General features: G+C 46.0%; 1 long non-coding RNA gene and 3 other non-coding genes across 5 annotated transcripts; all 4 read right to left on the reverse strand.

The window, feature by feature from the left end:
• Positions 1-6,600: 6,600 nt before the first annotated feature.
• LOC119841964 lies at positions 6,601-11,338 on the reverse strand. 2 transcript variants are annotated; one of them, XR_005288651.2, is made up of 5 exons: positions 11,256-11,338; positions 10,572-10,728; positions 9,615-9,761; positions 8,329-8,374; positions 6,601-7,043 (listed from the first exon to the last, which is right to left on the reverse strand). It is a non-coding gene; the product is annotated as an uncharacterized LOC119841964 (long non-coding RNA). The 2 variants fall into 2 exon arrangements; XR_006275388.1 differs by lacking the exon at positions 11,256-11,338 and having other exon boundaries at positions 10,572-10,923.
• Positions 8,181-8,274, reverse strand: LOC119842429. Its single transcript, XR_005288745.1, has one exon. It is a non-coding gene; the product is annotated as a small nucleolar SNORD12/SNORD106 (small nucleolar RNA).
• On the reverse strand, positions 9,856-9,947 carry LOC119842427. Its single transcript, XR_005288743.1, has one exon. It is a non-coding gene; the product is annotated as a small nucleolar SNORD12/SNORD106 (small nucleolar RNA).
• LOC119842428 lies at positions 10,813-10,904 on the reverse strand. The gene has a single exon (XR_005288744.1). It is a non-coding gene; the product is annotated as a small nucleolar SNORD12/SNORD106 (small nucleolar RNA).
• Positions 11,339-13,705: the final 2,367 nt, after the last annotated feature.

Raw genomic sequence — 13,705 nt, forward strand, 5'->3', positions numbered from 1 at the left:
TAAATATATATGGAATTGTCTGTTCCTGCAGTAACTGATAAGGCGAAGGAGAGAGAAAATCCACTCAGTTCCCTGCATTCATTCTCTTCTCCTGCTACTTCACACGGCCAGAGGGCTGGATGCAGCGCTAACCCACTGGAACCTTCCTTTAAACTGCCTCTGAGTTGGGGCTCTCAGTTTAAAATGGGAATTTGAATAAACCCCGGTCAATCTCATTCCAAAAATTTTATTTCTGCTATCACCTGGTGTTCCAAAACCATGCAGTGGTTATCACAAGTGCTGGCGTCCTCTGGGCCCCGGGGGTGTTCCATACCCCACTCCTCCTCCCCACCCCTTCCCCCAAACCTCCACCCTTGCCCCGCCTCTTCCCACCCAGTTCCTCCCCCTTCCCTGAGCACACCCCACTCCCCAGCCCCAGAGCACCCATGGAGTCAGCGCCTGTGGTTGTACCAGGGAATTGGCTGGTCCCCGCTAGAAGCTGACATGTTTCAGTAACACGAAGCACAGCTCAGACCCAGCCAGAGAAAGAATTCAGATTTCACTTGCTGAGCGTTAGAGCTGAGGTAATTCCCCTTCCCCATTTATTAAAGGAACAGGTTAAGGCCAAGATTTTCAAATATGGGTGATCCTACATCCTGGAGAGGAAAGCTGGTCCAATGATTCAATCACTAGCCTGGGACTTGTGTTCAGCTCCCAGCTCTGCCACATTCTGTATGTGACCTCAGGCAGGTCACTTTGATCCAGGTCCTAAAAGGTATCTAGGTGCCTAACTCTCACTGAGATCACAATGGGAGTTGGGGGCCTCAAGCCCTTTGAGGATCTGAGCCATCGACTGTCTATGTTCTCCACCTGTAAAACAGGGATGAGTGTGTAATTCCCCACCTCATAGGGGTGTTGTAAGACTAAATACATTAAAAGAGTGTGAAGTATTTAGATACAACTCTGATGGGGGGCATCTAGGTACCTTAGATAGTTATTTAGGCCCAGATTCTTAGAAGTATTTATGCATTGCTGTGCTCAACATCACAATGCCTAACTGATTTAGAAGCCTCTACTTCATTTTTAAAGGGATTTAGGTGCTTAGGGGGTCTAAATTCCATTGACATTGCTGAACACAGCAACACCTAAATACTTTTACCTGTCCAGGCTTTTGTAGACAGATTTTTCAAGTGCTGAGAATTCATTTACTTAGAAGCTCCCATTTACTTAGAAGCCCCATTTTTGAACACCTCTTTTTGCAAGTCTTGTCCTTATGCTTCTGTGTGTTTGAATAAGTGCCAGGAACTCCAACAGAAGCAAGTCTCGGGAAAACTGGCTAACACAAAACTTTGTAAGATACACTTACTAAACCAGGCTTTTGCCACAGCAAAGGAAAATTACATTCTGTCTGGGCTTTGTGCCTCTCAGCAACAGTACCAAAAACCTCACCTAACCGTCTCTCCAAGTTCAGATTTACTTAGGAGCTGTTTCTGAGAGGGCTGTGTGTCAAATCTCTTTCATTTCTCTGTTGCAGAAAAAAGAGAAAAAAAAAAAGTCAAGGACTTCTTTGAGCTACAGGCTCGCGATTGATTTATTACAACACTAATCTAGTGAAAAGGAGAAAGCACCAAAGTACAGGAACACAAAGAAGTGATGACTTGGCAGATAAAACTACCCTCTGCAACTCAAACAGATGGGAGTATTTGACAGAGAATTCCATCTGACCCATACAAAACCTTGGCAAGCGTATGCACACAGCACCCCCTGCAGATCCATAATTACTTGCAAATATCTGGATTGACTTCTCAACAATCTGTATGTGATTTTCCCCACCCACATCTATTCCACTCCTGCACAGCAGACACTCTCATCCAGAATTGTTGGCATTGACAGGGACGTCCAATCCACAGTGAGAAAATCAGCAGTAGCCAGAGGTAGATTTTAAGCTGTATTCCCATACACATGCAGAGTAACCCTGTGAGACAGAGCAGAAATCCTGAACAGTTATTCCTGGAGAGAAGAAATTGAGGGGAAAAAGGCAAAGAGAAAATTCCATCCCAGCTGGTCCCTCTCAGACTGGCTAAACAGGTTCCTATTGGACTCCCTTGGAACCAGCAGGGCTCAGCTGCCTTCAATCCCTATTATAAAGGATAGGAGTACTTGTGGCATCTTAGAGACTAACAAATTTATTTGAGCATAAGCTTTCGTGAGCTACAGTTCACTTCATCGGATGAAGTGAGCTGATGCTCAAATAAATTTGTTAGTCTCTAAGGTGCCACAAGTACTCCTTTTCTTTTTTGCGAATACAGACTAACACGGCTGCTACTCTGAAAGCTATTATAAAGGATGTGTCTGCTAAACATACTTAAATTATTAACATCTATAGTAGAAGTGTTTTAGCTCCTGCATCAGTATGCTCTAGTTCAAGAGATTATTCTGATTGGAGTAGCTAAATGAGCGAAATTGCTACTCAGATTAATGGAAAACTGCTTTAAATTATGAGAGACAATTTTCCACCTTCACTATCTTGTGGCTACATACACTAAAGGCAGCTGTTAACTCAGCCACCCTTTCCCCTCCCTTCATCACGAAAACTGTCATTTATGGTTCTAAGTAGCAGTAATGCCCTACAAATATGCAATGCCCTCCCAACCTGCTGATGATTTATGGTAATGTGTTAGAGTATTAATTAGGCTCTTTCTATTGGGCATTGAACTAACAAAGCCATACTTTAAATGCTGCAGGAAATTGCTGCTTAAATATTTCCTCTGCCTAGTTGACTGTTACTTGCTGAAGAAGCATAAGGAATTGCTGCTGTTGCCACTAACTAGCTTGAAGCAATGATTAAGAGCTGCAACTACTTTACTCCTGGGTGAATTCTGCACCACTGCACAATGCAGAATTTTGCAGAAATTAATGCTGTGTGCACAGAATTTCCTTCCCCCCCCCCCCCCCCCCCCCCCCCCAAGAAATGGGCTGCAGAGATGTTGGCTGTCACTAGACCCAGCTGAGCCCAGCTTGCAAATAGAAAACAAGGCCAGGGGGTGGGAACTGGAGGATTCCCAGCAGCTGCAGTTCCCAGCACACCCTGAAGTAAGGAGGTGGTGGCACACAGGAAATTCCATGCAAGCCCAGAACTCAGCATCAGGCTGTTTCTGCCCCTGGATCCCTAGGCTCTAGGAGAGTAGGGGCAGGGGTGAAAGTAATTTAAAGGACTTTCTGGTACACAGTACGGCCGGGGTCCTGGGCAAGGTGGAGGGGGTGGCTTTGGGCCCCAGGCAGAAGGGGAAGGGCTAGGGCCAGACTGCACTAGCTCTTCCTTCAGCACTGCCTAGCCTATGCTGCCTGGCTCCAGCAGCAATTTAAAGGGCCTGGGGTTCTAGCAGCTGACAGGAGCCCCCAGCCCCAGGGCAGCTTCTCCTTTTGCCCCATCAGCAGCTCTGGTGGTATGGTCAGCTGTGTACTAGTGACCACTTTCTTTCCACTATGCCATACCAGACCTGCTTACTTTCACCTCTGGCTGGGGGTGAGAGTGTCTAGGTCAGAGAGGGCAGGGTGTCTGACTACCTGGCTGGGCTGGGCACAGACAAACAGGAACTAGGCTGCTGTAGGGGTTTCTTTAACTCCCTCCTCTGGGGGGATTTTTGTGTATCTGTATTGTTGCAAACATACGTGCTGACAGGTATTTTGAAATAAATTACCAAAATAATTGAAACTGATGTGATTATATAATGTTATTTTGACTTACAATTTGCATAATTTTAAAATATTGTACACAACTTTTGACATTTTAGCACAGAATTCCCCCAGCAGTACTATTTGCCCCCAGGCAAATGCCTCTTACTTCATTGTATTAAGCATGTATGAACTATTAACTTGATAGCTTTGCACAGCCAGGACGTTACAGACACATTACCTTACAGCTGTGGAAAACTAAGCCTGCTCCTTGGAGTTCTAACGAATATGGCATGAGAATTGTTTTTAGAAACACACACTTCTAACGTACATCAAAGTACTGCTGCATTACTCCTCTACATTAGCATGTGTCAGTAGCAGCTATTTTCATCATTAAGCCTGAAGTTTGAATGGAGTCCTACCACTCTAGATGCTGCTAGGTAATGAACACATTCCAGCTCTTAAAAAGAAAAGGAGTACTTGTGGCACCTTAGAGACTAACAAATTTATTAGAGCATAAGCTTTCGTTAGCTACAGCTGTAGCTCACGAAAGCTTATGCTCTAATAAATTTGTTAGTCTCTAAGGTGCCACAAGTACTCCTTTTCTTTTTGCGAATACAGACTAACACGGCTGCTACTCTGATTCCAGCTCTTAGTATCAGCTCTGAAGCATGAACGTGCATTGCAGCAGGAATGCAGAGGTGCTACCAGCTTGTTTATCCACACATAGCCAGACCCTGGTGGAGTCATCAGTTCAACTAATGCCAAACATTTACCAGGGCTAACCCCAGATACCCTGACCCAGTTGCTTCCAGCTAAACATCGCTCAGCCAGGATTACTGTGTGCCACATAGCAATCATGCCAGATGGAGAATGGCTGTCACCTTCCAAAAGAAACAACAGCCGCCTCACCTGAGACTCAGCTTCATCACACACGGCAAAGTAGTTAGGATGTTTGTATCTTGTGGTAAATCACTACACACACTAGAACAGGCTGACAACAGTTAAGAGGGGAAACAAAACATATTTTTACTACTGCTTAATATCAATGGAATCAGAATATGTAAATTAGGTGTACAGAGCTGCCATCCCCTGACTAACTGCCACTCAGACTGTGGCTTTTTCCCAGCTTTAGGGATTTCCTGTGTTAGTATGTGTTATATGCATCTGTATTAAGGGTAGCCTGGGGGTTTGAGAAATGTCAGTAAGATGAGGGTAGAAAGCAGCAGCATTTAAGTACCTCCATTTAATTAAAGAAATGGTTCTACAAGCCTGAACTGGCAAATGCAATCACTAAAGACCTCATCTTCCTGTCAGACTGACTGTTAGGATCAGCAGAGGCAACCGAGTTGGATTCCCCTTGATTTCTGAGGGGGCTGACTCTAGACCTCTCTCTGGAAGGCCTTAGATTTCAGAACAAGTGTTTCCTCTAAGTGTTTTCCTTATGAAGTCACCTGGCTGCATCTACAGAACAGAGCTCTGAGGGGAAATGACATTTAGGCATACAGTTGTGTAGGCTTATTAATTTTGTTTTGTAATTTATAGCAGCAACTATTAGCCTTGGATGGGCCTAGTTTTATTTCTGTACAAGTCAAAAGAAATGAGGGAAGAGTGCAGCAACTGCTTAGAATGCCTTCAGGATAACTCCTGCACTCCAACTCAAGGGGTAGATACAAACAGATCCAGCTAGAAAAGGGAGACTGCCACCCCAATGGCATTGTTCTCTGAGAGACTCCAGGAGTTGAATGGGGAGAAAGACAAGTGTGGAGAGGAAAAGCTGGCAACAGGTGCTCTGCAGTTGCCCACCCTTACTAAGCGCTATCTGCTCTGAGGTTTGGTCTACACATGGAAGTTTTCCACCGAATGCATCCGATGAAGTGAGCTGCAGCTCACGAAAGCTCATGCTCAAATGTGTTGAGTCTCTAAGGTGCCACAAGTCCTCCTTTTCTTTTTACATGGAAATTGTATCAGCATAGCTGCATTGGTGAGGAGAGTGAAAAACTACCTCAGAGTTGCTATAGCTATTTAAGTGTGCTGTCAACATAGCTACCCATATTCAGGGTGGTGTTGCTACACCAACAGAAAAACCCTTTGCCAACATAGGCTGTGCCTACACTATGAGGTATGCCAGCATAATTATGCCAACATTGTTGCTGTAGTGTAGACATACCCTTAACCAATACCATGTGTCAGAAGCAGGGAGATGAGGGAGCCAAGACACTAAGAATTCACAGCTTCACTTCAAGTCTGGCTACCACAGCACCTCCTAAGCATGCAAACCATCTGGTGCAGGATGAATTACCAGCTCTAAGACCATAGGTACCGACTAGGCCCCAGAACCTTGTTCTCTTTAGTTTCTTGCTGCAACTGAGGCTCTGGCTCTCCTAAGTTGCCAGTAAGCAACACCCACCTTCCCAGGTGCAAGTTTTTGATTATGACCATCCAGATCTGTAAAGTAAAAAGCCCAACAAAACCTAGACAGCTTTTAGAGCACTCAGCCACCCTGTCAGAATCTCATGCAAAGTAGGTTAAGAAAGGAGTCTCCAAGGAGGATGATTGAGGGGTAGTTTTATCTGTCTGAAAACATGACGACAGTTGGGTATTTTCCTCAATTTAACCATTTAAAAGCTTCCCAATATATTGGCATCACCTTATGCGGGGTCTGCATGCCATGTCTAGAACAGGCTATTGAGGTATTTTGTCATCTCCACTACTGTGGTATTTCAGCCCCTCAAACACTAATGAATTTATCTTAACATAGGAAAGCATAATCCTATTTTTACACATGGGGTGCTGAGGCCAGGAGATCAAATGACTTGGCTGGGGTACAACAGGAAATCTGGTTAGCACAGCCCGGATTTCAACCCTGATGTCTAGAGACCCAGGCTCTGCTTAACCACACGACATTCCCATTCATATACAGACAGAAGCACACACTTCAATCCATTTAAGAAGTTACCTCAGTACTTTTAATGATTTTTAGTACATCAGAACCTTCCACATTACAGCAGTGGGTTGAACCCAGCTTGCATGGGGTGAATATAGCCATTACGGACACAAGAACACTTGACGTAGTATGTTACTGCATAAAAAGAGGTCAAGATCTATAGATGGTTAATCCCTTCCAATGAAATGGCTCATGAGCTTTGAGAGAATAAATTACTAAAGCTCCATGGCAAGTCTTAAGGAGGCAGGACATGCAGTATTTCTTACTCCCTGCAGAAAGAGGGAAGCTTGACCATGAAGTCAGAGCAGAGCAACGTGGATACAACAGCCTAGACTCAGGATATTTTGCTGTCACTTGGGCAAATATTCGCAATATTAACAGGAGCTTTCTGCTACTTCACAGGGCAACTTCTGCTTCATGCTGACATTGACAACTCCTTCACCTGTCAAGGGAAAGTCAAGATTTAGTCATATGAACTCTGCCAATTTTACAGACAGTTAAGGCAGCTCGTCACTTTGCACTTCTAGAGTGACACATGGGAGTTTGAGCCAGGATTCAACCTTGTGTTGTGTTCTCCACAAGCTAAAATAAGGAACAGCTACTTCTCCCTCCATATTACTTAGAGCATCTTAAGACCCAATGCAGCTACAGCAGTAAATGCAAACTTAGTAGAGCAAGACACCCACAATGAACTGAAAAAAGCAGACTTGTTTAAATTTGCAGAGGATTTTGGAAAAATTATGACTATTTGTTTCTTCACAACAGATTGAACTTCAGTCCCCAAAAGGCAGCATATAAAGGAGGCAAACACCTTGAATGAGAAGTTGAGGCACTCAATCTTCAACAAAAGCCCTTTTTACTCATTGAAGTTAAGTTTGGTGTTAAGATCAGTTTCAAAGTAATTTTGACTAATATCCTTTTCCCCTCTTAATTGAGCTTTCCACCCACAAGTCCTGTGACATGAGCACTAAAGGGTATTTAAGCACCTAAGCAGAAGTTGTAATTTTCAAGAGCACCAAGATGCATCATTCCCATTGATTTCAATGGGAATTAAGTGGTAGGTACATTGGAAAATTCCACTAGGTACCTGTCTGCATCTTAGGCATCTAATACCTTTTTAAAACCTGGCCCACATTCAGTCTGGATGGGACCTGAAGTCCTAACAAAAGTTTGCTCATGACCCACCCACAAACAAGTGAAAACCCCTCTCCCCTCCAAAAATAAACTCAGTCACCTTTAACAGAGCAGTGCCATGCTATTTTTACAGTCAGCTATGCCAATGAAGCTAGTAACTTCAATGACCTACATTTTGTTCTAGACTGGCACAGCAGTCTCTGCAAGTCCCATGAAAACATGGACTGTGCTCAGTACTGATCAGCTAATGTTTGTTACGCATGTTGAAGACAGTTTATATATAGTCCAAGTGTTACTGAGATGTGTGCAAAGAGCACCCTCAATTGCTGTCTGCCTTCAGAGTAGCCTGCATTTATGTGCAACCATTTTGGGGATACAGGCCATGGAGCTCTATATATGTAATTGGTATTTATACAGCAACATGAACAGGGAAAGCATCTCCGCATCTGTGGAATCAGACAGCCTGGCTAAAATGCAAGTTTTGGTCAGCATTGCCGATCTGATGGGGAAAAAAGTTTGAAGTCATCACATTCCACAGAACATGTCTTTCAGGTTGTCAAACACTTTTTAAAAAAATTAAAACCACAGTTTACCTTTAGAAGATCCTCAAGTCTATGTTTACGGACAACTTAATAGCTCCTGCAGGAGAGATATTGTACAGGAGAATTAATGACTTTCAAGGGCTGCTGGCATTTAAAATATTCAGTCTGCATCTTAGAAAGTCTATGATCTACAGAGCAGCAAGTGGGTGCATTTGAATGACAAACGTTTATTTTATATTCCACATTGAGTGCCACTAGTAATCTAACTGAATTGCTAAGAACAAGTATCGAATTATGAAACAATTTTAACAGCAATACAGGAGAGACGCATGGATCTGAAGAACTGGGGTTTTTTACCCACAAAAGCTTATGCCCAAATAAATCTGTTAGTCTTTAAGGTGCCATCGGACTCCTTGTTTTTACGGATACAGATTAACATGGCTACCCCTCTGATACTATGCAGCTGTTCCTACAATATACTTCTGGTCCACTGCTCATTCTATCATTTACCCATTCCAGGTCCAACTATTAAGCTATCACAATGGAATCTCCCTAACAGGATGCAAGAGAGATAAGGTGGGTGAGGTAATATCTTTTATTGAACCAACTTTTGTTGGAGACACAGACAAGCTTTTGAACTTCAGAGCTCTTCACGTCTCCACAAAACGCAACACACCAGCATACCCTTTTTTGCTTCCACTCTTGACTGGCCAGCATTTCATGTGAAGTTTGCAGACATTTCTCAAATGCTCCCAGACTTCCAGAAATGTTCCTCATTCACAGACCATTTGCAAAGCTTAATGACCCGCAATCAACTATGTGCCCATTGCCATCCTGCAATGGTAGATTGGCTGGGCCCTGGCTTTTTCATGTTCCTTACCACTGGACATGCACTGCTGTTTACATGCAGTATTTGCCACCTATGTCTAAGGCTGGCAGACTTGGTCAGCAACAGATATCTGGGGCAGTGGAGGGACAAGATTTTTCTCCAGAAAGGATGCACCCAAAGTGAAAGGGGCGGTGTTTTTTTTAAATGATACCTAAACGATGTTTAAAAGGCTGCAGTCACTCCTACTTGGAAGGCACAAACTTCTAGCCTGAGGGTAAAGGGATTAAATGTCTGTCTTGTCTATTAGAGCATAAACTCTTCAGGGCAACATCTGTCTACTATTGTTTGTAGAGTGTCTAGCATAATGGGGCCTCATTCCCAGTTGGCCCTTATGCACTATCATAATTAATAGTAAAGAAGTGGGATTCATAACTGGCTTTAGAGCCAGACTCTCCCTTGTAGGGAGAAATTTGAGACTATTGAGATAGATATTTATTCAGAAACTTACCACTCTCTCCTAGTAGTGGCTCACAAGTGGCTTGTTAACCAGGGCAGTGTTCTCTCTTTCCAAGTCTGCTTCAGGTCACCATATCACCTTTCTCTCAGTGAGTCAGGCCTCCCATGCTCACGTTGCTCCACCCTTGCTGCCATGGACCTAAAAGTTACAAAGCCATGGGGTGGGATTAACTACTGAGTATGAGTCAGTGGGGGGGGGGGGAGAAGAGAGGGAGGAGAAAGGGCCCTTCCCTGCTGGTGTATCAGACTGAGTCTGGCTAAATCAAAGAAAAATCAGCACTGTCGCTCTGATGGGGAAAAAAGTTTAGTCATCATGTACACCAGCGAGATCTCGGCTCCAGAGTGAGCTGGAGGAGGTAAGTGCCAGGGCAGCATGGGAATGACATCTTAGTTTGCATGCAGTTTCAGCAAGGCAGACACATGTGACGTAGGTAGCTAACTGGTTATCTGCACATTAGGCTGGCATACAACTGCACAAATGCACTTCATTTTTTTAAAAAGTCAGCCATAAGAGTACCAGTTACGTTTCAGATGGAAAATTGTGAGCACCCAGCATCTAACTAAATTAGAGACTGCAGCACTTTAGATGTTACAGTGGTAAGTGCTATGGAAGCCTAAGATAGAGGAGCCAGTTTGGTCACATATGGAGAAAGGAAAAAACATGCTGAGAAACAGGTGGAAGAGAAAAAACAGTGTTATAGTGGCAGACAGAGACAGGGGTTGGCAAAAGAGCAGCACTTTTAAAGATGGGAGCCTAATATAGCAAAGACTAGGATAGTGGACAGAGAGAGTGGCAAAAAGGATGCAAAATAAGAGTAGCTTACATCTGTTGGCTGGGGAAATGGCGATATGGATGCCCGAAGCAAAGTCTCACAGTATTTACATGCAAGCACCAAGAAACAAACTTGGAAAACAGCAGCAAAGGATATTTATTCATAGACGGACTCACCGCTGCCTCCTCCACTAGGGTCAGCAAGGGCAATGGACACAGTGGGTTCATTACCAGAGCACCGGTGCTTCCTGCTGGCTCTACTCCGTGGCCGCGCCTGGCCGTGCTCTCCCAGGCCAGGTCCCCAGCGCATGTGGCTCACTCCTGCTCGCTGGACCTGAGAAGCAGAAGACCGAAGAGGCAAAAGAGATTTAGCCCCGCTGGCCATCCGGCGGGAGCCAAGCAAAGGCCGCCTCCCCGGGCTGGTGCATCAGACACAATCTGGCTTAGCGCAGCGAAATCAACACTGTCGCTCTGATGGGGAAAAAAGCTTTAGTCATCACGTGCACCAGCGAGACGCCCGGCTGCGGGACCAGGGAGCGACCAACCCGGTCAGCGGCTACACACTCCCGGGCCCTCTTACGGGGGGAGCGACCGGCGAGAGGGCAGGCTGGAGCGGCAGAGGCAGCCGCTAGCGAAGGACCCCCCAAGCAGCAGGGCGCTCCCGCTCAAGGGCCGCGGCCGAGCGGTAGCCGGCTCCCCGCGGCCCTTGCGGAGCGGACGCCCCATCAATACAGGCCGAGTGCCGCAGCAGGGGCTACGAGGCACTGCTGGAGCTGGACAGGGGGCAGGCACCGGCGCGGACGGCCGCGGATTGCATCGGATTGCATGCCGCTCCCCCCCGACCCCGCGCAAGCCGCTCACCGCCAACCCCAGCGAAGGGAACGAAAAAGGGAGAGCAGGCCTCCAGCCACGTCCTTATATAGCGGACTGTGCCTCACTGCGCATGCTCCACCCACGTGTCCCTGGGAAACGTAGTCCCAGAGGCGCCGACTGTGTCGGGCCATTCTCGTTCCACCACGCCAGGGCTCCCCGCTCTGGGCGCTCGCTAATGGGGCTCCCTCCCGGCCGGCTAGTCTGGAGATAGACACAGAAAGGCTCAGCGGCTGTGCAACCCCCGACCGCCTGCCCACGGTTTGTAGGAGCAGGAGATGGGCCTGGGGTGCAAGGGTCTGGTTTGTCCCTTTTCTCTGGCAGCCACACACCAGGCAGGTCTGGGTTGCTAAAGCCCCATCAAGCAGGTCCTGTGCCCAGGTGGGCCTGAGACCACTGGGCGGGAGTCTGGGCAAAAACAGCAAAGAGAAAGCTTTCAGAGTAGCAGCCGTGTTAGTCTGTATTCGCAAAAAGAAAAGGAGTACCCATGGCACCTTAGAGATTAACAAATTTATTAGAGCATAAGCTTTCGTGAGCTACAGCTCACTTCATCGGATGCATTTGGTGGAAAAAGCAGAGGAGAGATTTATATACACACACACAGAGAACATGAAACAATGGGTTTATCATACACACTGTAAGGAGAGTGATCACTTAAGATAAGCCATCACCAGCAGCGGGGGGGGGGGGGGGGGGGGGGGGGGGGAGAGGAGGAAAACCTTTCATGGTGACAAGCAAGGTAGGCTAATTCCAGCAGTTAACAAGAATATCAGAGGAACAGTGGGGGGTGGGGTGGGAGGGAGAAATACCATGTGGAAATAGTTTTACTTTGTGTAATGACTCATCCATTCCCAGTCTCTATTCAAGCCTAAGTTAATTGTATCCAGTTTGCAAATTAATTCCAATTCAGCAGTCTCTCGTTGGAGTCTGTTTTTGAAGCTTTTTTGTTTTGAAGTATAGCCACTCTTAGGTCTATGATCGAGTGACCAGAGAGATTGAAGTGTTCTCCAAATGGTTTTTGAATGTTATAATTCTTGACGTCTGATTTGTGTCCATTCATTCTTTTACGTAGAGACTGTCCAGTTTGGCCAATGTACATGGCAGAGGGGCATTGCTGGCACATGATGGCATATATCACATTGGTAGATGCGCAGGTGAACGAGCCTCTGATAGTGTGGCTGATGTGATTAGGCCCTATGATGGTATCCCCTGAATAGATATGTGGACAGAGTTGGCAACGGGCTTTGTTGCAAGGATAGGTTCCTGGGTTAGTGGTTCTGTTGTGTGGTGTGTGGTTGCTGGTGAGTATTTGCTTCAGATTGGGGGGCTGTCTGTAAGCAAGGACTGGTCTGTCTCCCAAGATCTGGGAGAGTGATGGGTCGTCCTTCAGGATAGGTTGTAGATCCTTGATGATGCGTTGGAGAGGTTTTAGTTGGGGGCTGAAGGTGATGGCTAGTGGCGTTCTGTTGTTTTCTTTGTTGGGCCTGTCCTGTAGTTGGTGACTTCTGGGTACTCTTCTGGCTCTGTCAATCTGTTTCTTCACTTCAGCAGGTGGGTATTGTAGTTGTAGGAATGCATGATAGAGATCTTGTAGGTGTTTGTCTCTGTCTGAGGGGTTGGAGCAAATGCGGTTATATCGTAGCACTTGGCTGTAGACAATGGATAGAGTGGTATGATCTGGATGAAAGCTAGAGGCATGTAGATAGGAATAGCGGTCAGTAGGTTTCCGATATAGGGTGGTGTTTATGTGACCATCGCTTATTAGCACCGTAGTGTCCAGGAAGTGGATGTCTTGTGTGGACTGGTCCAGGCTGAGGTTGATGGTGGGATGGAAATTGTTGAAATCATGGTGGAATTCCTCAAGGGCTTCTTTTCCATGGGTCCAGATGATGAAGATGTCATCAATGTACCGCAAGTAGAGTAGGGGCATTAGGGGACGAGAGCTGAGGAAGCGTTGCTCTAAGTCAGCCATAAAAATGTTGGCATACTGTGGGGCCATGCGGGTACCCATCGCAGTGCCGCTGATTTGAAGGTATACATTATCCCCAAATGTGAAATAGTTATGGGTCAGGACAAAGTCACAAAGTTCAGCCACCAGGTTAGCCGTAACAGTATCGGGGATACTGTTCCTGACGGCTTGTAGTCCATCTTTGTGTGGAATGTTGGTGTAGAGGGCTTCTACATCCATAGTGGCTAGGATGGTGTTTTTAGGAAGATCACCAATGGACTGTAGTTTCCTCAGGAAGTCAGTGGTGTCTTGAAGATAGCTGGGAGTGCTGGTAACGAAGGGCCTGAGGAGGGAGTCTACATAGCCAGACAATCCTGCTGTCAGGGTGCCAATGCCTGAGAAGCCAGAAGAGTACCCAGAAGTCACCTACTACAGGACAGGCCCAACAAAGAAAACAACAGAACGCCACTAGCCATCACCTTCAGCCCCCAAC

Source organism: Dermochelys coriacea, chromosome 13, assembly GCF_009764565.3.
Source record: "Dermochelys coriacea isolate rDerCor1 chromosome 13, rDerCor1.pri.v4, whole genome shotgun sequence".
In the NCBI taxonomy this organism is placed as follows: domain Eukaryota; kingdom Metazoa; phylum Chordata; order Testudines; family Dermochelyidae; genus Dermochelys; species Dermochelys coriacea.